General features: G+C 39.5%; 1 pseudogene; it reads left to right on the top strand.

The window, feature by feature from the left end:
- Positions 1–1,870: 1,870 nt before the first annotated feature.
- Positions 1,871–12,004, top strand: LOC132072133 (uncharacterized; annotated as a pseudogene).
- Positions 12,005–19,999: the final 7,995 nt, after the last annotated feature.

Below are 19,999 nucleotides of genomic sequence, written 5' to 3'. Positions count from 1 at the left end.
AACATTTTCCCCTTGGAAAATTTAAGGCATGTTAAAATGGAAACTCACCAACACACTACCTTTGTTAGTCATTTAACTTCAAATTCAAAAATATTTGAAAAAATGGTAAAGAACCTTTTAGATACCAGTTAAAAGTACATTTTGTTAATAGCCCTGCTTGCTGTGTCATTCAGTTGCTAGAGGAAACTTCACTTGTCAGCACCTTTTGTGAGGCATGTTGCATTGTGCTGAAAAGATAAGCTTTTAATTTTGGATGCTGCTAACTTGAGCTTCCAGACCTGATCTTTCAGTTTTCCAGTTAGTTAAGTAGCCCTGCAGAACTCACTTAGCTGTGGATCAGTAATCTTGGTCATTCTTTGTTGTCATTATATTGCAAAGGCTCTATATTGTTGTCACATTAGTGCAAGAGTTTCATACCTCTTTAATGTTTCTTGTAGGCAGCTCTTCTGGCACAGACTCTTCCTTGTCCTTGCAGCAGCCAACTGACTGAAGTTCCCTCAAACAACCAATCTGCTCTTTTATAACACTCTTCTGACACCTATTTGGACTGTCCCCTGGGAATCAGCCCTTAAAACAGAGGGGCCCAGGAAGGCTGGATATACTTTAAGGAAGAAATCATGAAGACATAGGAGCAGGTCATCCCACTGTGTGGAAAGATGAACTGGCAAGGGAGCAGATCATCCTGACTGAGTAGGGAGTTTTGCAGGAACTGAGGGGAAAAAAAGAGTGTATCATTTGGAGAAAGGGGGCAGGTGAATCAGAAAGTGTTTAAAGCTATCACTAGGTCATGAGGAAAGAATGGTAGAAAGGCAAATCTCAATTAGAACATAATCTGGACACTTCTGTAAAGGATAATAAGAAGTGATTTTATAAATACATTAATAGCAAAAGGAGTGGCAAGGAAAAGCTCCATTCTTTACTGGATATAAGGGGGGAATATAGTCACCAAAGATGAAGAAAACACTGAGTTACTTGACACTTTCTTTGCCTCTTCAATTGCAAGACTGGTTATCCTCAGGCCTCCCAAGCTGGTAGATAGGGACAAGTGGCAGAATGGAGCTCCCATAATCCAGAAGGAAGCATTTACTGACCTGCTGAGCCACTAAGACACTCACAAGTCTATGGGATAGGACGGGATAAGATTAACCCTAGTATGATGAGGGAACTGGTGGAAGACCTCACTAAGCTGGTGTCCATCATTTATCATCAATCCTGGCTAACTGGGGAGCTCCCAGACAGCTAGAGATTGGCCAGTGCGATGCTCATCCACAAGCAGGGCTGGAAGGCAAATCTGGGGAGCTACAGGCCTGACAGCATGACATTGGTTCCCTACAAAGTTATGGAATAGATCATCTTGAGTGCAATCACATGGTGCATACAGGACAACCAAAGAGTGAGGTCCAGCCAGCATGAGTTTAAGAAAGGCAGGTCCTGCTTGACCAACCTGACCTCCTTTTATGACCAGGTAACCTGCCTGGTGGATGAAGCAGAGGCTGGGGATGTTGTGTACCTGGACTTCAGCAAAGCTTTTGACACCGTTTTCCAAAAGCTGGCAGGCCACAGCTTGGACAGATGCTCTCTTTGCTGGGTTTAGAAGTGGCTGGATGGCCGGGCACAGAGAGTGGTGGTGAATGTTGCTGCATCCAGTTGGCATCCAGTCATTAGTGGCGTCGCCTCGGAATCAGTTTTGGACCTAGTTCACTTTAACATCTTTATTGGTGATCTGCATGAGGGGATTGAGTCTACCATTAGCAAATGTGAAGATGACACCAATTTGGGTGGGAGCTTTGATCTGCTGGAGGATAGGACATCTCTGCAGAAGGTCCTGGACAGGCTGGATAGATGGGCTGAGACAATGGCATGAGGTTTAATGAGAGCAAGTGACAGGTCCTGCACTTGCCACAAAATATCCCTGCAGCACTACAGGGGTATTTTTCTTGGTAGAAAAGGAGCTGGGGGTGAAGGTCAACAGCTGACTGAACAAGAGCCAGCATGTGCACAGCTGGCCAAGAAGGCCAAGGGCATCCTGGCCTGTATCAGGAACAGCGCGACGAGCAGGACCGGGGAAATGATTCTTTTCCTGTACTCGGCACTGGTGAGGCTGCACAGTGAATCCTGCATTCAGCTCTGGGGCCCTCCTTACAAGAAGCACATTGAGGTCCTGGAATGGCTCCAGAGAATGTCAATGAAGCTGGTGAAGGGTCTGGAGCACAAGTCCAGTAAGGAATGGCTGAGGCAGCTGGAAGTGTTTAGCTTGAAGGAAAGGAGGCCCAGGGAGGACCTTATCGGTCTTGACAATGCTCTGAAAGCAGCCTGTAGCCAGGTGTGGGCTGACCTCTTCTCACAGTCAGCTAATGATAGGACAAGAGGACACAGTCCTAAGCTGTGCCAGAGGAGGCTTAGGTTAGACCTCAGGAGGAACTTCCTCACAGAAGGGTGGTTGGACATCGGAATGAACTGCCCAGGGAGCTGGTGGAGTCACCTTGTTTAAGGAAAAACTGGATGTGGCACTCTGTGCCAAGGTCTAGCTGACATGGTGGTATTTGATCATAGGCTGGATTCCGTGATCTTGGAGGTTTTATCCAACCTAATTGATTTTGTGATCCTGTGACTGCTGGCTCATGTCCAGGCTCTCACCCACCAGCATCCTTCTCAGCAGGGCTGCTCTTGATCAGTTTATCCCCCAGCCTGGATTGATACTGGGGGCTGTCCTGACCCAGGTGCAGCACCTTGACTTGGTCTTTTTAAACTGCACGAGACTCCCATGGGCCCACTTCTCAAGCTTGTCCACCTTGCTGTTCAGGTTCTCAACTGCGCCACTCAGGCTGCTGCCATCTGGAAATCTGCTGAGGGTGATTGATTCCTTGTCTATGTCATTAATGAAGGTAACTAACAATGGCCTTAAAAGAACCTAAAAGTTAACATGAGATTGAAATATCATTCCCTGGATCTGTTCAAGAGGGTAGAGAGATATTGTCCTTGATCAGAATCCTTACTATTTAATTTAAAAAGGTACCAAAAGGAGGGCGGAGGTTTTCATTACTAATGCAATGTCAATAAACAGAATAATCTCACTGTTTCACAAATTTACAGACTCTTAGCACTGACTGCTTAAAATTTTTTCTTAATGACATATACAGAATTTTTAAGAATTCCATGTCAACCTACAGCCCTCTATGCTCCCATTTTATATAATTTTTATCCCAGAAAATGCCAGTGATTTGTCTCTGGGTCTTCTTTCTATACTATTTATTCCTTTATGCATACAGTTTAAAAGATGGACAAATTGTTGGAATAGGTAAGCTGTGAGATGGCACCAGTGTGGAAGCAGCTGAAAATGGGATAACCCAAGAGTATAATTCATGTACTGAAACAGGAGCAGATGTCAAAAGAGACAGCTTGTCTAGTTTGTTTGGATGATGATTCCCTAGCATGTATTGACGGAGCAAGATTGTCAGACAGCCTGTTTGTGAAGTTCAGTGTTGCCTGTCTTAATCGTTCTTTACAGGGAGGTGACATTTTGTTGCAGGCAATTGTAGAGTGGAATTTTTGTGAGTTGTTTAAAGTAAACCAAAACTGTCCTACCAAGTGACATTCTTGGAAAATATCTAAAGTCCAGTGGAAACAGCTGCCATTTTGACTTCTTTAAATTGGATGGGCTGTCCCATCTGTGCACTGAGTGCAGAGAGATGTTCTGTTCACTTCCCCTGCTATCCAGACCAGGATGATTCAAGTGGCAATGGTGGCAAGGAAGAGTGAGAACTATTTTAGACAGAATGTTGGGTTAACTGAGTAATTTAGAAAGTATTATACATCTGCTAAATCTAGGGACACAGGCTTGTTCATGATGCAGCTTGTGTTATGATGCAGTTTGAGAGGAAAAGGAAATGAGAAATCTGAAGAATGTGGGCCATTTAGCAGTGTGTGCAAAACACAGTTCTACCTGGCTGCTCTTGGTTGGTAATCATATTTTCAACTTTCTGCTGTCTTGTGTAAATAAACTAAACCCTCCCCCCCCCCAAAAATAACCCCATTCAGCTAGCAAACTTAATGCTAATGTGTTAAAGGGATTAAAGTTATCCCTCAGGTTTTGTGAATCCAAATTATATTAAGAATCAAGGGTCTTAGGGTCAAGGATCAGCTCCCTTGCAGTAAACTAAGGAACAGAGAACTCTCCCTCCTAAGAAAATAAGTTTTGTAAACCCCTGCCATCAGAGACAGAAATTTAGGTTTTGAGCTAACCTGACATGACATACGTGCCTACTCACTTCCCACAAATAATTTCCTTGAAATTTAGCTACCTAACTCTTCAGTTGAGTCTTTCAGTAATTCTCTTGCTAAAATACATTGCCTCATATTTTTTCACCTCTTGATACTGTAGTCACTCCTGTTTTATCTAGAGAATATTCTGCTCCCCATTTCCCTTTCCCTGTATCCCAATTTTTGAAGGCCTTAAAGCACTGTTCAAGTTTTTTCCATTTCATTTGAAATCTTTGCCTTTTACAAGATGAAGATTCTTCATGCTCAAATTGTTGGATTTTTCTCTCCTCCTCTTTCTGATTTCCTATTACTAGTGTGCCTTCTATTTAATTTCTCCTTCTATGCATTCTCCTTCTCCTCCCATTATCCTTTGTGTGAGCTTTTTCCATGTCCTTGAAACAACCTTCTGCCTCCACCGTGCCAACCATCAAGACCCTCCCCTTTCAAATTCATCCTTAACTCACATTAATGCTTTTCACCTGCCAGTGACCATTCCTCTATATCATGGACTGTAGACCTCTCACCAAGAAAATAACAAAACCAGAAAAAGATAAATTAAAACACAAGATTTGCAAATATTATCATCTGTTATCATTAAATACTAACTCTCCTGCTTAGCATGATATGCCCTTCATTTTTGCATTTTCTCTCTTTAGAATGATGCATGCAAGTAGGCATTGCCTTATTTTTTCTTTTGGTTTTGTCTCTAAAAATGATCAATCAATGTTGATACCAAGGTTTATACTAGCACCATATCAAGGCCTTGAGCTGAAAAACCCCGAGGTCAAGCACTTTGTTGTGCTATGTCTTTACTGAGATATATATTTCATTCAATATACAAATAATAGTAGCAGACTGAAGGAAAAGACCTTCAGAGGTTAAACTTAACCGTTGGTAGGAAATCTGTGAAAACACAGGTGTTTTAACTACTGGTGTTTTTGTGCCAGCCATGACATATGGAGCAGACACCAAGGAGATGGAACTGAAGACTATTGTTAGAATACATCAGTATCATCTTGCATTTTGAGCACTGCAATCTAATTTACTAATCAAATTTATATCAGTATATGCATGCTTATGTGTAAATATAAGATAAAACAGCCACATATTTTTAAAAGATGACATATTTTTATTTGCACCTAATTTTGCACTTCCCAGAATTTTTCTGTCTCTTCATATTGCCTTATGGTGTGTTGCTTGACTCCTGTTCTCTGTAAGTGTGAAGAGTCAGGAGGAGAGTTCACAGCAGGTTGATGGCCTGGAGATTAAAAGTCTGTCTAAGGACATTTCAAAGTTGTAAAGGTATTATTCTCACATGTACTTATTTCTTGGTGGGTGTGAACAACAGCTACTCACCAAGCTGGTGTAGTGTGAAATAGTTTCCTGTGAAATGATGTGCAGACATATGCAGAAAGCCACATGTACAGCACATGCACAGACTCATCCCTGACTTATGATTAGTGAGATTCTTGCTGATAACTGAGTTAGGAATGACCAGTGGGGCATCCAATGTTTTAATTACCCAGACAACTCCGTGGATTTTCCATATTTACCAAACTAAAAGCATGGTCATGTCCTGATGCTTTGAGATTAACACACTGGAAATGACCTTGACTTCTCAGCAGTAGTTCTCTTACTAGGCCAACTGCAGGCTGAGATTTTGCCATGTGCATGGATATCCTGTATAAATTTCTTTGTTTGTCAATGCCTGGAATAAATTCTTCCCATGCTCTGCAAAAGCAAGTTTTATTCTACTAAATATTAAAAATTATTCTTGGTCAAATGAAATGCATGAACTAAATTAAATAAAAGTATATTAAGTCTTTCACACAATTTTCAAAACCTGAGCGATAATTTGGTTTTGATAATTTATATCTTGCTATTATGGGGATGAATATATAATATAGTGGAACTGCTACTGCTAATAATTTGCTTTTATTTTTTTAAGACAGTGAATAGGACACCAGAGCAAGTGGATCCAAGGCTTCTGACAAAGCCTGCTCAATCACAGATGCCCAGGGTGACTGTGACCAGAATGAGGGCCCTTTTCAACATGCACAAAAGTGAGCTCTTCCTGTCCTACTGCTGTATGCCAGCACAGCCACACCTTTCTGGTGGGCCAAAAATTATTGTGACACATGCCAGAAATGACAATAAGAAATGAAAAGGCCATATGGAGCCATTGCTGCCTGCCAGTCATTGCAGTAGGTGGCAACTGGGACAGGAGACGTATTGGAAAGGGCTCCATGCATTAGGGTACTGAAAGAGTAATGCAAAACCTGGATGTGATTCCTGGCAAAATTTAAATTATTTCTCTCTCAATGTTACTTTGCTCAGTTGTATCATATTTATTATGCTAATGGGCTTATATTAAGGATATAATGAGTTTTGCTCTGGAAACAGAACTTGGTTTTACCACAGCTGGTAAGTTGTGGGATTTTCTTGGAATAACATTTGGTGAATATTTACTAAGCTATGCATACACTTCAGTCACCTGAAAGTCAGACACTGAATCACAAATAATTGTGTACACTTCCTCTGAAGGCATTGAAGACAACTAGATGACTACTAATCTTTCTGTCCTAGCAAAAGGAGATTGAGTAAATTGTACTTTAGTGGGATTCATCTCATTCTAAAGTTCTTGTCCTAGAGACCAGACGAAACATGCACTGGAAAACCTGGATCTTCTCCAATTACTAGAGTGACTGATTAGACGTGGCTAATGCTCAGATGAGATTAATCCAACTCCTAGTAAATACTTTCTAATCAGGAACTTACGGGGATGTCTCAGTATTGTGAGGTTTTTTGACATAATTCTTGATTATTATGAATAAGGAATAAATTCAGAAATCCAGTATAGGAACTAATGAAATTTAAATGGAAGAATGTTTTGCATATAAATTTATATACTCAACTCAAAATACAGACAGATTCAATAATTCCATTACTTCCATAAGAATACCTTATCTTACACTGAACATACAGTTATTATAACCAACAATTTTTGATTTTGATTCCTGGTATACATCTCTTATGAAGATGCAGTGCAACTGCCAGATTTCTTTATTCTTTTGAACTAGCAAAATCTTTTCCTATTTAAGAAATACTTTTCGTTGAGATTTTCTGCATATTCCCTGTCCCCTTCTCTCTCCCCCTTCTTGTAACTGATCCAGTCCCCTTCATTAGTGGAAAGTTAAAATGTAAGTTTGATACTGTTGTCTTAAATACTAAAAAGTTTAGCCATAATTTCTGCATCAGTTAGCATGCTAAATACATATGCTTCTAAATACTAACACATATGTGACAAAAATAAAAACTCAGTCTTTTAGTTGTTTCCTCCAGTACCTGGTGAGGTTTTTCTTGAAGATTTTATGCAGGAAGACTTCTGTGCATGAAGCAAATCACAAGTAATTTCACTCTACACAATTTTACTCTACATGAGTACTGCAGTGTTCCACACTTGCTTGCCAGATGTCCCACCTCAAGCTCTAACCTCACACCTTGTCCTGTGCAGAATGATCTGAGTTTCCACATTTTAGGGGATCACGCTGAAAGCAAAGAACTGTTCAATTTGAATCAGGCTGCCAGCCTGTGATACTAAAAAGAAACTATTCCCAGTTGTTCAGCTGTAACCTAGATTAAGCCAAGGAAGATACAAACCTAAGAGAGGAGACTGAAATTCTTACATGACCTCCAACAGCCTCCAGGTGAACAGACCCATCCATGCTCCTCATTAGCACTTTATCAGAAAAAAGAGCCAGGCTGCAAAGAAGGCAAGAATGTCTCAGAATAAGGCTTATGCTGGAAACTTTCCCAGGAGGAACAATTATGTCTCATGTGGCCTAGGTAAAACAACCACCTATAACTTCAATGGTTATTTTTTGTTTTAAGGTTATATTAACCTTATCATGCAGTCTTTTATCCATCCATCCATACATCCATCTATTTTTCATATTTATTTGCTCATGAGAATTTCCCTAAAGAAAAATAAAAAGACACAAAAAAGGTTAAAATGTCCAATTTAGTGAAATTATCATTAAATGTGATTGCCTTTATCTGAGATTGGGAACCATTCTCACAAAAAAATGAATCCCAGTGATATTAATCATGACTTGTGTTCTCACCATGGTCTCATTATAGAGCTCCATGTCCAGAGATATGTGATAGATCTCTCTTCCTGGAAAAGAGGGAGAATTGTATTTTTTTCTTGATTCCTATTCAGTCTTAGTTTTATTTCAAGAATTAGCAGTAAGTAATTTGGCTTCATCTTCCTCCTAACTACAACAAAATTTGTGGATCTGACCACAGTTTATAGGCAGATTGCTCCATTATGAACACAATTTTTATTTGTCTCACAGTGACTCAAGATATTACTGGCTTTTTAAAAGAAATTTTATGAGAAGTATGGGAGCAGGGCTTTCCCCTTTCCAGCAACTTGCAAGGTCACTCTACAGGGTCACAAAGTCATAGAGCAATTTAGGAAGAAAATCAGGCTGCCTATCTGGTCTAAAGCCCAGACTACTTATAGTCAACACAAGACTATTTGCATCAGACACCGTGTCTGGGCAAGTCTGAATATCTCCAGGGATGGAGTTTTCACATTTTCTCTGCTAACTTTTCCTAGTGTTTGACCTCCTACACAGTGAATCATTGTTTCCTGGGATCTCATTTCAGCATTCCTTGTTACAGCTTCCGCCTGTTGCCCAAGTGCTGACTCTGTGTGTTGTTAAGATCTGTTCTCCAGACTGTGTGTGGCTGAACCTCTGTAGAACGGGTGCAGCGCTGAGTGTTTGTGCACTTGTCTCATCTCAGAAAATGTGTGACAAATTTCCCCATTTTGGAGAAGGAGCTGAACATGTTAATTTCCCTTCTACTATTTACCACTTTCATAGCTTGCAACAAATAAAGACTAAGGCAGAGGAAACCCAAAGACCTTATAGAGGAAACACAAAAAACTTATAGATTTCTTCATTTGTACTACAGGACATTCAGTAATCTGTTGTTTGAATTCTTTGTTGTTGAAAACTTTTATTCCAAGTAACTTTTTGTTTTCCTCTTCACTATGAGTGGGAATTTAAGACAAAGTTTTGGATGAATTCAGTAAAATGTATTTCTATGTGTGACAATTATACAATTACCAGACAGGTGTAGACTGATATGCTTACTTTGGACTGGTTAGAACTAAGAGTATGTTTCTTCTACAAGTCACTGTTTGTTAGGATTTGAAAAAATTATTAAGAAAGAACAGATAAGACAGAGAGAACAGTCTCTTTCTGATGCTGCTCTACATTGTGAGCAAAAGCTATTCCCAGTAGTAGTCTTCTGAACTGCAAGGTTCTGTGAAATATATCAGGCTATGAGCACATCTGCAGAAGCCCTTTTCTGTACCTGGTTCCTGAAAAATGAAATTAAAGAAGAGAAGATGAAGAAAAGAGGAGAGAGAATGAAATGTGGCAGTAACTATCTGCCTTCTGAAAAATCACATTTAAATTATGGGTGCAAGGTTCTACTCAAGAAAAAATCAGCATTGTTTTAATTATAATTATTTTACAATTTATAGTTCTTTAATAATTTTCTAATTAATCAATTTCTATATACAGGTTTATGTCTCATTGTATGTAAACAGTTGCAGTAACAAAAAAAAAATTGGTCCTGCTATCTTGTAGAGAACAGAAAATTAGGCCCTGAAGAGAGTCAGCTCATCGTTATTGAATTAAATTAAGTCTATTGATTAAATGTTCATTTTGTGGTTGGGCTTTTTTGGAGGCATGAAATAGTCTCATTTAGTTACACTACAGCAGTAAGGGGAAGAATATGCAAGGGAAAGCGAACAGCCTGTTCTATTTAAAACAATTGCTATATACATGTTTTACATGCTATATACATGTTTTAGGAGAATAATAATAATTGAAAACCAGTTGCACAATTATAAACTAGGAAGAATATTTTTCTCGGACATTTTGGTGACAAGAATTGCAAAAGTAGCATTTGATTGACTTCTCAGGTTTCTACTGGATATCTTGTGTCAATCCTACCAGTCTGTCCCTTGCTACACCCTGGTCATTTGAAGGACATGAAGATCTGATGGTCATAGGTCTTCCTTGGCTCTCATGCAAATGCATGTGGTTCACACACAGCGTGCTGAGTCCATGGATGTCACTGCAAACAGACTCCTCTTAGCAACCCTTTTTCTTTTCTCCCACACCTCTTCCTCACTCTCCAGTACTGCTGCTGGATCTCCTCCCCTTCCCTCCTCTTCACTTTCCTATTTTCACAGGGAAAACTGAGTAATTAAAATGTGTGTCAAATATTTATTGTCCAACTTTGAACTGCAAAAGAAGCATGCATTGAATAACATGAATAACTTCTTTTAACAATCTCTCTAGTTCTTAAAGTCAAAAATGGATCCTTTTGTGGATAGTTTATGTCTATGTGTATTTCTAGTAAAATGAGCAGCTCTGTGTCATCTGCTGGCTAAACCATGCAGTGCAGAAAGGCATTTTCCTTATAGCTTTGCTGCTCTGGCTGACTGACGAATAACTTTGTTATTGTGGATGTGGAATGGAGAATGCTAGCTGACCTAGCCTGCTCATAAGGCTAAATTGCCACCAATGATTAGGAATGATTAGGACAGAAACAATATCCTCAGACTTTTTTGTGAACAACAGAACATTTGGTCACAGATCCTTCAGAAGTGCAAAGATACTTTTCACCAAAAATAGTGATCATCACCTTTCTTACATCATTTTATTGCTTAGCCATGTGTTGGTCTGTATCAACACAGATTCACAAAGTCATAGAATTTTATGGGACACTGTGAAAACTCATTTGCAAATTTTATTGCAGTCCATCATTGCCTGCATTCACAGTCCAGAGGTCTTCCATTGTTGTGAATAACAATTGGGAGCAATTTCTGGCTATGGTCAATGTAGGGGTTGCAGTCTTCTACTGACAGGTGTTCTTTCCTAATTGCTTCCATTAGTTTCTCTTTATTGCAGGGCCTCATCACCCAATGAATTTAGTGTATCAAAAAAATACCAGACCAGATCTATAAGCTCCAGTGTGTGGCATGATAACCAATGTACACTCCTTGGCCCAACCTTAGTAAAATGATCGAGTCAAACTTGCAGAACTTATTTCCCAATAAAATAGTTATTATTCCAAATGCAATATTATAAATAGAAAAAAAATATATATTGGTGCAGAATTTCAGGAAAATGCAAGTACTTGCCAACATTTGTGTCAGCAATAGCATGGCCAGCAGGATCAGGGCAGACATTGTTCCCAAGCACGAGGCACTGGTGATGCCGCACCTTGAATCCTGTGCTCTGCTTTGGGCTCCTCACTACAAGAAGGACATTGAGGCACTGGAGAGTGTCCAGAGAAGGGAAATGGAGCTAGGGAACAGCCTAAAGAACAAGTACTGTGAGAAGTGGCTGAGAGAGCTGGGGTTGTTTAACCTGGAGAAGAGAAGGCTCAGAGGAGACCTCATCACTCTCTACAGCTCCCTCAAAGGAGGCTGTAGACATGTGGGGGTTGGTCTCTTTTCCCAACTAACAAGAGATAGGGCAAGAGCAAATGGCCTCAAGTAGCACATGGGGAGGATTAGATTGATTATTAGGAAAAACTTCTCACTGAAAATATGCTCAGCATCAGAATAGGTTGCCCAGGGAAGAGATAGAGTGACCATCCCTGTGGGTATTTTAAAAGACGTGTAGATGTGGTGTTTAGGGACATGGTTTAATAGTGAACCTGGTTTGTTATGGTAATGGTTGGATGCAATTATCTTAAAGATCTTTTCCAAATAAAATGATTCCATGGTTCTATAATCTGAAAATATGCTGACAAGAGAAGACATTATTCTCATTGGGAAATAATGAAGCTTCTGACCTGGTAATCTCATTGCACCATAAAACTTGATTCCATTCTAAATCAAGAACCTTCTTTTGCATCACATCTTTGCATGCTTTGAATCAGAATAATACATATTTTATCAAAAAGAAGGGTGCACTTTGATTTCTCTTTCTTTTCATAGTCAATGATGAATTAGCACAGATATCAGTGCAAAATGGATTTTTGTTTTCATCCTGCATTCTAGATTATCTGAATTTTGTTGCACTGCATGGAGGTAAACTAGGAACAGAATATGCCTTTCGAGCCTTTTGCCATTTGAAGTGATACTCAATCCAGAAAGAATATATCTTTTTCTTATCAGATCTGAGATAACATTTGCAGAAATTGTATTTATAATCAGCAACAAATGCCTGGTGCCTTCTTCCATAGGAACTAAATAAATTCAGTTGACAATTCTTAAAAAAGAAAACCCCAGAAAATCATTGTGTACTTTTTAAGCATATTTCCCCAGAACAGAAGTGTAGTTTGACCAAAACTACAATTACATAGCTCAATAGTTGCAAGGAATTGCTTCAGAAGTACCCTTCTGCTGTGGTATTACTTTAAACATATTCTTCAGCAACAGTTTTCCATTAAAGGTAAAGAGCTGGTTTTGAGTGATTTTACTGCACCTTCAAAGAAATGTATCTCTAAAAGCAAAGTTTTTATCCTTTTTTTTATTGTTATTTTAGATAAGTTGTTCTTCATCATTGTCGTTTTACATCCATTCTCTCCCCGTCTCTCTTTTTCTCCATGGTAACATAGAAGTTGACCATAATGCATGACACTTACCAGCAGAAGGATTCAGATAACAGAAGCATAAAGTGCAAGAAATGTAGCTACACATCAGCTTTCTCATTTTGCAGACTTTAACCTTTTTTCTCCTCTGTTTGCATTTGACTCATTCTCCAAAACAGATGCATCTCATTGGTTTTATCTGTGATTTACTTTATCCTTCCTCTCTTTCCTTTAGTTCTCCCTTAAAGTGCAAAACAATTCCTCAGGCTTTCCTGCTAAATGTTCCCAAGCGAGATGTGAGAGGAAAGGACTGTGCACCTTTATCTCAGAGGCAAACATCAGTCCAGCCAATACCAATGAAGGCTTGCAAGTGGAAATGGATCAAATCAGCAGCAAATCCATGAAAGCAGCGACGAGTCTCTGATTTGCAAGTATTTTTTTAGGACAACCCAAAATTTCTCCAGATCAAGTTCCTGTGGGCCCTTTATTGGTTTTCTGGCCAACTCCCAGATTACCTTCCATTGGCATACTTGTAGTTCTTGTGCCTGGACCAAACTCCATTGGTGGGTGAATTCTTTGCAGAAAGAACAATAAGAAATTGGCTTTTCCGATCAATGTTATTTTCTCTCTTTGCTTTAGACACCAATAACAGAATGACCCACCCCCCTCATTCCCTTCCCTTCCCCCCCCCCCCCCCCCCAGTTTCAGACCCCTCAATCACCCCCTTTGATTCAGCTGATGTATATAGAAGTCATCCAAAATCCTAATTGGCTGATGCTCTTCCTGATGCAAACAGGATGTCTCACTCTTTGTGCTATTACTGTGCCTGCACATTTCTGACCAGGGTCCTTGTCCTCAGCATCTCAGAACCGTGTTGGCCAAATGTTTAGCCAGACGAAAGGCCAAATTGGTCTGGAGGATTCATAAAGCACGGGTCATTACTGTAATCTCACTATAACTGCAGTGCATTCAAATATATCCTATTTTCTAATGGTAGCCCAGAATATCAGCATGATGATATGAATTTGTGATATTTTTTACACACACGTTTACACACATGCACGTACTCTCTCTCTTCTGGTTCTGGGCATTCAACAGAACAATATGTGTCACTGAAGTTTAGAGCCATTCCCTTTATCCTACCTTGGCAGTCCCATCCATGAATCACAGACACAGCTACTGATGGAATATATAGATCCTCCAGAGTGCTAAACCCTGCTTCAAACTTGTTCTCCTTTAAATTATCTGGCAATAACAAGCATTTTTTGGCAAAAAAATTCAGGTGTTGAAATATTTAGAACTGGAAAATGGGGTGTTTGTACACATTTTGGAGAATGACTTCGTTAAAAGGTTGCACTGCAAGATTTTTCTGTCCAGTATATTTCTATTTTTGTACCAAAACCAGCTTTTCAAAAACGAATCTTCATTTCAGCTAGTGAAATCAATTATTCATGGATTTTTATTGCATAGTGAAGTTTGCTGGCTGTTTGGGCCCAGTGCTTGTCAGCTCATCTGCCTGCACTCTCACATTTCAATTTTTGCTCTTTTGCTTCTGTAGGTCTGTTTCCTTAGAAGGAGCACATTTTGAAAACAAAGAGTTATTTGCTTCAAAGAGTTAAAACAGCAAACAAAGCCAGACTAGGAGGTTGCATAGCACACTGCCCTATCCACTTCAAAAGGAAGAGGGATTTGCTTCATGAAGGATCCCTCTGGGGGAGCTGCTGGCTTGCATGGGTGCTGACTGGGTGGATACAAAGCACTTTGGGGCAGCATTAGGAGGAGGAGTTGATGTTGATTTGAAGTCAATGGACTACCTGTTGGGACAGGGTAGGTGACACCTCCTCCCACCACTGGCAGTCTCGCTGGCATGGCAACGAACTCGTCCTTTTTATGCCAGAAGCCATGATCTCATATTTGTTAGGTATTGGAAGCAGTCAAAGTAAAAAACACTCCTACAGTTTTGAGGACACGAGAATATTATTCTAGTTCTTCGCTTCAGCCAGTTATGCTGTGCTGCTCTCACTTACTACCTCCTGTGCCGCCACCTGCCAGACCCAGCCCGCCTCATCCGAGCGCCGTCTGGCATTGCTGGAGCGTGAGGGGCACGGCCTCCCCGTGAAGGTGGAGTATGTTGGCACCGCAGGCCAACAACCCTTCACTCTTCAATATGGCTGGCGCCCAGGGTCAGCGCAGGAGAAGTTGGGGTTTTTTTTCTGGTCCAAGTAGCTCAAACAAAAGCCAATTATTGCACATATGACAAATCTAACAGTGCTCCCTGTCAGAGGGAGCAACGCTGTGATTGTGTGGCAGATATGTCCCCAGCACACCGTTGGATTGGGGAATGTCATGGTCACCAGGCAGATTTAGAATTTAGACACTGAGCCTGTCTTAAGACACAGTATAAATGTCTTTTTATCCTAACTGTGGAACTGCTCCATGATGTCTGCATTTCATTCCCTATTTTCATTTTTTACAGCTGGTAACAAAAGGTCCAACAGGTCTGAGAGGGTTTTTGTCCTTTTCTAGGACAAAGCCCCTGCTCCCCCTCCATGGTGAGGGTGAATCCGCAGAGCAGAGGCGTGGCAGGGCTCGGGCACGCGCGGCCGGGGAAGAGCACTGCGGGCAGCAGCCTGGCAGCTTGTGGTGTCATGGTATGTAGCCCATACAACTGCAGAGAGGCAGATTGGCTGGCCCGAGCCTCGCCTCTTCTGCTGAGGTGTGCTACCACCGGCTCACTGGAGTGGGGACCTGGAGCTGGACCCACTCCCACACCGGCCCCCGCCACTCGCTGCCGTGGCCACTGTCCAGATGGACACTGCGTTACGCAGGCTGGAGACGAGGCTTTGTTCCCGCTGTCAGTGCTGTGGAGCCCATTTTTCTGAAGATGCAGCTTTCAGAAATTTGGGGTTGTGCCAGGTGCTGATAATCCAGAAAATCCTGAATTTAAGTGTATTCCTTAAAATTAATGTTCCCTTTACCTTTTTGTGCAAGGCTCCAAACTGCCATAGGAGTAGGGGCACCTTATTTGGCAGATGGTTTTTTTTAGGTTCATATGTGGCTTTGGTTTTAAAATATATTAATTTATTATAATGTAAAATCATCTGCCTGGGGGATGTGGGATGTTGTTGGACTACAACCAAGTATTGGCTTGTAGCCTTCTAAACCAGGGTGCTAAGAAATAAATCCTAAATAGAAATGGATGAACAGTTTATGTTGAAAATGTATTCAACAGACTTCACCCTTCTTTTCTAAGGGCTTTCCTCAAAACAGTTGATGTTTTCTAGATTTTTTTCAGCACATGAAATGCTGTATCCTGATACTGCAAACAGCAAAAGTTATTTTGCTTAACTGCAAATTATTTGAAATGTCTTTTCCCTCTTTGGGGGCTTCATGGTCCTGAATTATTCCTTCTCTCTGATCAGATGAGCAAAAAATTCATACACAAAGGTATTATTTATCACTAGCTTCTTAATAATGGCACTCATATACAAATATAGCTGAATGCTAGTATTTTTATTCATAAAGAAATGACCAAAGGGTATAGGTAGGGAAAACATGCTAAAAAGCTATTGTAAAATGATTAGAGTTTTCTGCAAGCAGCACACTATTTTCCTTCCAAATAATTTTGAAGTATACCTTCTACATCTTGCAGTCATTCCTGAACATTTTAGTTTTCACTCTACTGACCCATGGACACTGATTTCTTGAGGTCTTAAAAAGTAGTTAAAAAGATCCCCAATAGGTGAGGATTTAAAAACATACAGATTTTTCTTCCTTCCATTGGTGTCTTAGCAGGACAAGGTACTATTCTGAAGTAAGATTATGACATTGGCTGTTATTACTGTGACCTCTAATGTGTTAATTTACAGAATTTGTCAGACTATTTTAGCATGTTTGCTGAATTCTAATGACTTTTTTGGTTCAGTTGCTGCCAAGTGAAATGTAGGTTTGTGTAACATCTTTGTATTACTGATGATCAATTTGCACGCTTTTAACTCCTGCAGATCAATGAGGTACAATTGTGCCACCCCATTTGCAAACACCAAAACTAGGCGAGCACTTGATTTTTAACATCAGAAACTTTGCAGTCCTAGAGTACCCCTGCAATTGGAGGTTTTTAAAACAGCTTGCTACATCCACTGGCAGTTGATTGACCTTAAAGCATCTTCTCATGGGAAAGCCAGTCATCTTCATATTCTGCCTGTCACAAAGCTGGGAGAAAAAAAGGAAGAGGCATAATATGCAAGAAAAATTGATGGGCACAAACTAACCCAAGTTATTATTTGATGTATTTCATACTGATTTTTCCCTTTGCAAATTGGAAATGGACTAGAAGGGTGTGAAGGAATAATTAAAGACATTTGCTTTGACCTTATTTAAATTGCAGAATTATCACATGTATAGTTACAGGGGAATATTTCCTTAAGTTGGAAGCTATCTGAAGGAATTCATACTTTGGGATTTGAAAAGGTAATCACAGACTACCACATTGAAAGTACTGATATTGACTCAGAAATTTAGTGATTTTGACAATGAGCATCATTACTCTTCTTAATAACACTTGTTATGCTTGGGGGAAAAAGTTTCTGTCTAAATCCAGAGTTCTGCCATGTAGTGCTCCTGTAATTACATCTTTACAATTAGTTTTTAACACAGTGTCAGCAGAAGAATGCCCATTGACAGTGACTAAGCAGAGAGAAAGGTGTCTAATTTTTATGCAACAAAACATTTTCATTTTTTCATTTCCTCACTTACTCAAACTATTTGTATCTTTCCATCATCTGTACTGTCTCTTCAGAGAGCCAGGCTGTGAACTGTCTGTGGCACGCACCCATTTTTTATTTTCTTTGTGGGTAGGTAGTCCAAAATAAATAAATAATAAAAGATCTTTGGCACTCCTCAAACAACAAAATTTTAATGTAAGTGGGGAGACTTATGCTTGGGTGTGAACAGGTTGCATTAAGATTCTGGCTACAGATCATTTACATCGATTTAGAAACTGATGAAAAAAGTACCACAGACTTTATTCATGCTGAGTTGAAAATTTACCCTGTTGTAGACTGTCTGGAGAAAAAAAAAATCCAAATAACTGCAAAAAAGAAAAAGAAGGACTATCATCTTCTGATAACAGTAACGGAGGCAGCATAGTTACCTGCTTGTTTGCCTTCCTCAGATGATATTTACAACTTTATGCTTGACTACCTCAAAGATCTTGAGATTAGTCATCAAAAATATTTTGATTGCCAGCTTTATTTCTTGAGATGTTACAAGAAGGCATTAAGTCCAAATAATTAAGTAAGTAAATAAGCAAACCAGACAATTATGTAAGAAACCTTAGGTAAAAGAGATTACAGGATTTGACAGATTACAGGCTTTTAAGACTGTCATAATCACTATTAAAATATGCAGTCTCATTAACATCAAAGAACTGGAACTCAACCAAACAAGACTGAAAAACCATTCAAAAAGTTTTTGTTTTTTTTTATTATAGCCTCCAGTACTGTTGTGAAATATAAGAAAGAATAAAGGAGAGCAAGAACATTTCAGAAGAGGTTGATGAAATGAAAGCTGTGGTGAATTAACTTCTGCCTTCCTTTCCAGCACTTACAATTGAAGGTATCACATCTACTCCAAACTAATGTTTACGAAGAGTTCTCTGTCATGGAGTATAGGATATGTTGCCAAATTATGCATAACAGTGCTACTAAAATCCAAGAGAACTAAATGGAGGATAATTTTCTCCATTGTTAAAAATTCTTCATATCTATTCAATGATTTTTTATATAAAATTATTGTTTTAGTAAATTCTTGCCTAATAGGTTAGAAGCACAAAATCAGCACTTTTGCTCTTTGGCTTTTGTATAGGGTAGAAAGAGCTGGTGAGTTTAACTAGATTGTATAGTTCAGTTATTGTTAGTTTTGCAGACAAAATTGTGAGATTTTCAATGACGACAACATCCTTGGGTGGTTTTAGGACTTTTTGTCACCCATGATATTTTTACAGTACTTACAATATTTAAAATATTTACAATATTTGGAATATTCCATACATGTGTTTTTTAAAGAAAGGCATATTTGATGCAAGCAGTTAGTATCTACCAGTAAATTTATGTTTCTAAGTAGGAAAGAAACCCCAACAACTGACCTGTTCACTGCAGCTAACTGGTTTTCAAAGAATTTACCTTCTTCTTAGATTGCAAATCTGAATGTATAAAATTATATCTGAAAATTTGAAAAATCAAAATGTTATGTAATATGTTACAGAAGATAACAGAGTCCAGGCCTGTGATCCTCCAACATTTGCTGAAGCTGGTTTCTGGTCATGGAAAAGAATACAAGAATTTTATCAGGAGTTAAAAAACTCATTTCAGATAAATGGCATGCTTCAGATTAAGACTGAGGCAGTGTCAGAGGCATCATTGATAGACATACACATTTTATATTCAAAGCAGAAATGCAACAGAGAGAACAAAACAGAATTTTTCATACAATTAATTATGACTTCTATTGCAGAGAAGTTCTGGTCCCTCATGTTTAGACTTTTCAAAATCAAGCTCATGTGAAGTTTAAGCTGAGAGAGGGATAACAAGGCACCACGGAACAACCCAGCCAGGACACTTGATCAATCATTCAGAGGATCTTCTGAGTCTGGAGTATGAATGATAGAAAAGCTGTAGAGCTACTACAATCAGCTGGAAGGTTAACAGACAAAGATTAGCAAAACCTGCTCTCAGATTGAAGAAAACAAGGACAAACACCTGACTGTACTGTAGAGAAAATGAGTAAGCAACCCAGTAAATACAATCTCCTATCTTAAAAATGGACTGAATATTGTCCTAGGTTTTTGTCTGAATTGGTATCAGAATTGCAGGTGCTACCAAAGCTGTCTTTCTTGCCTGTTTTTCAATAACCTTTCTGTTTACAGCTCTCTGTAGAATCCATGGCTGTGTGTACATGGGTGTAATTTAGGGCAATGAAAATGGCACTCTTGGCCTCTTCTTGGACATACAGACTTATGCTTCAGTAGGTGCAAAAGGGAAAAAACAGATTCCAAACACCAGGAAGTTCGGTCCAATGAACAAGTGGAGGTAAGCTTCTCTAACCTCAA

This window comes from Ammospiza nelsoni, chromosome 1 (genome assembly GCF_027579445.1).
Source record: "Ammospiza nelsoni isolate bAmmNel1 chromosome 1, bAmmNel1.pri, whole genome shotgun sequence".
Taxonomy (NCBI): domain Eukaryota; kingdom Metazoa; phylum Chordata; class Aves; order Passeriformes; family Passerellidae; genus Ammospiza; species Ammospiza nelsoni.
This window is presented reverse-complemented; position numbering and strand designations above follow the sequence as displayed.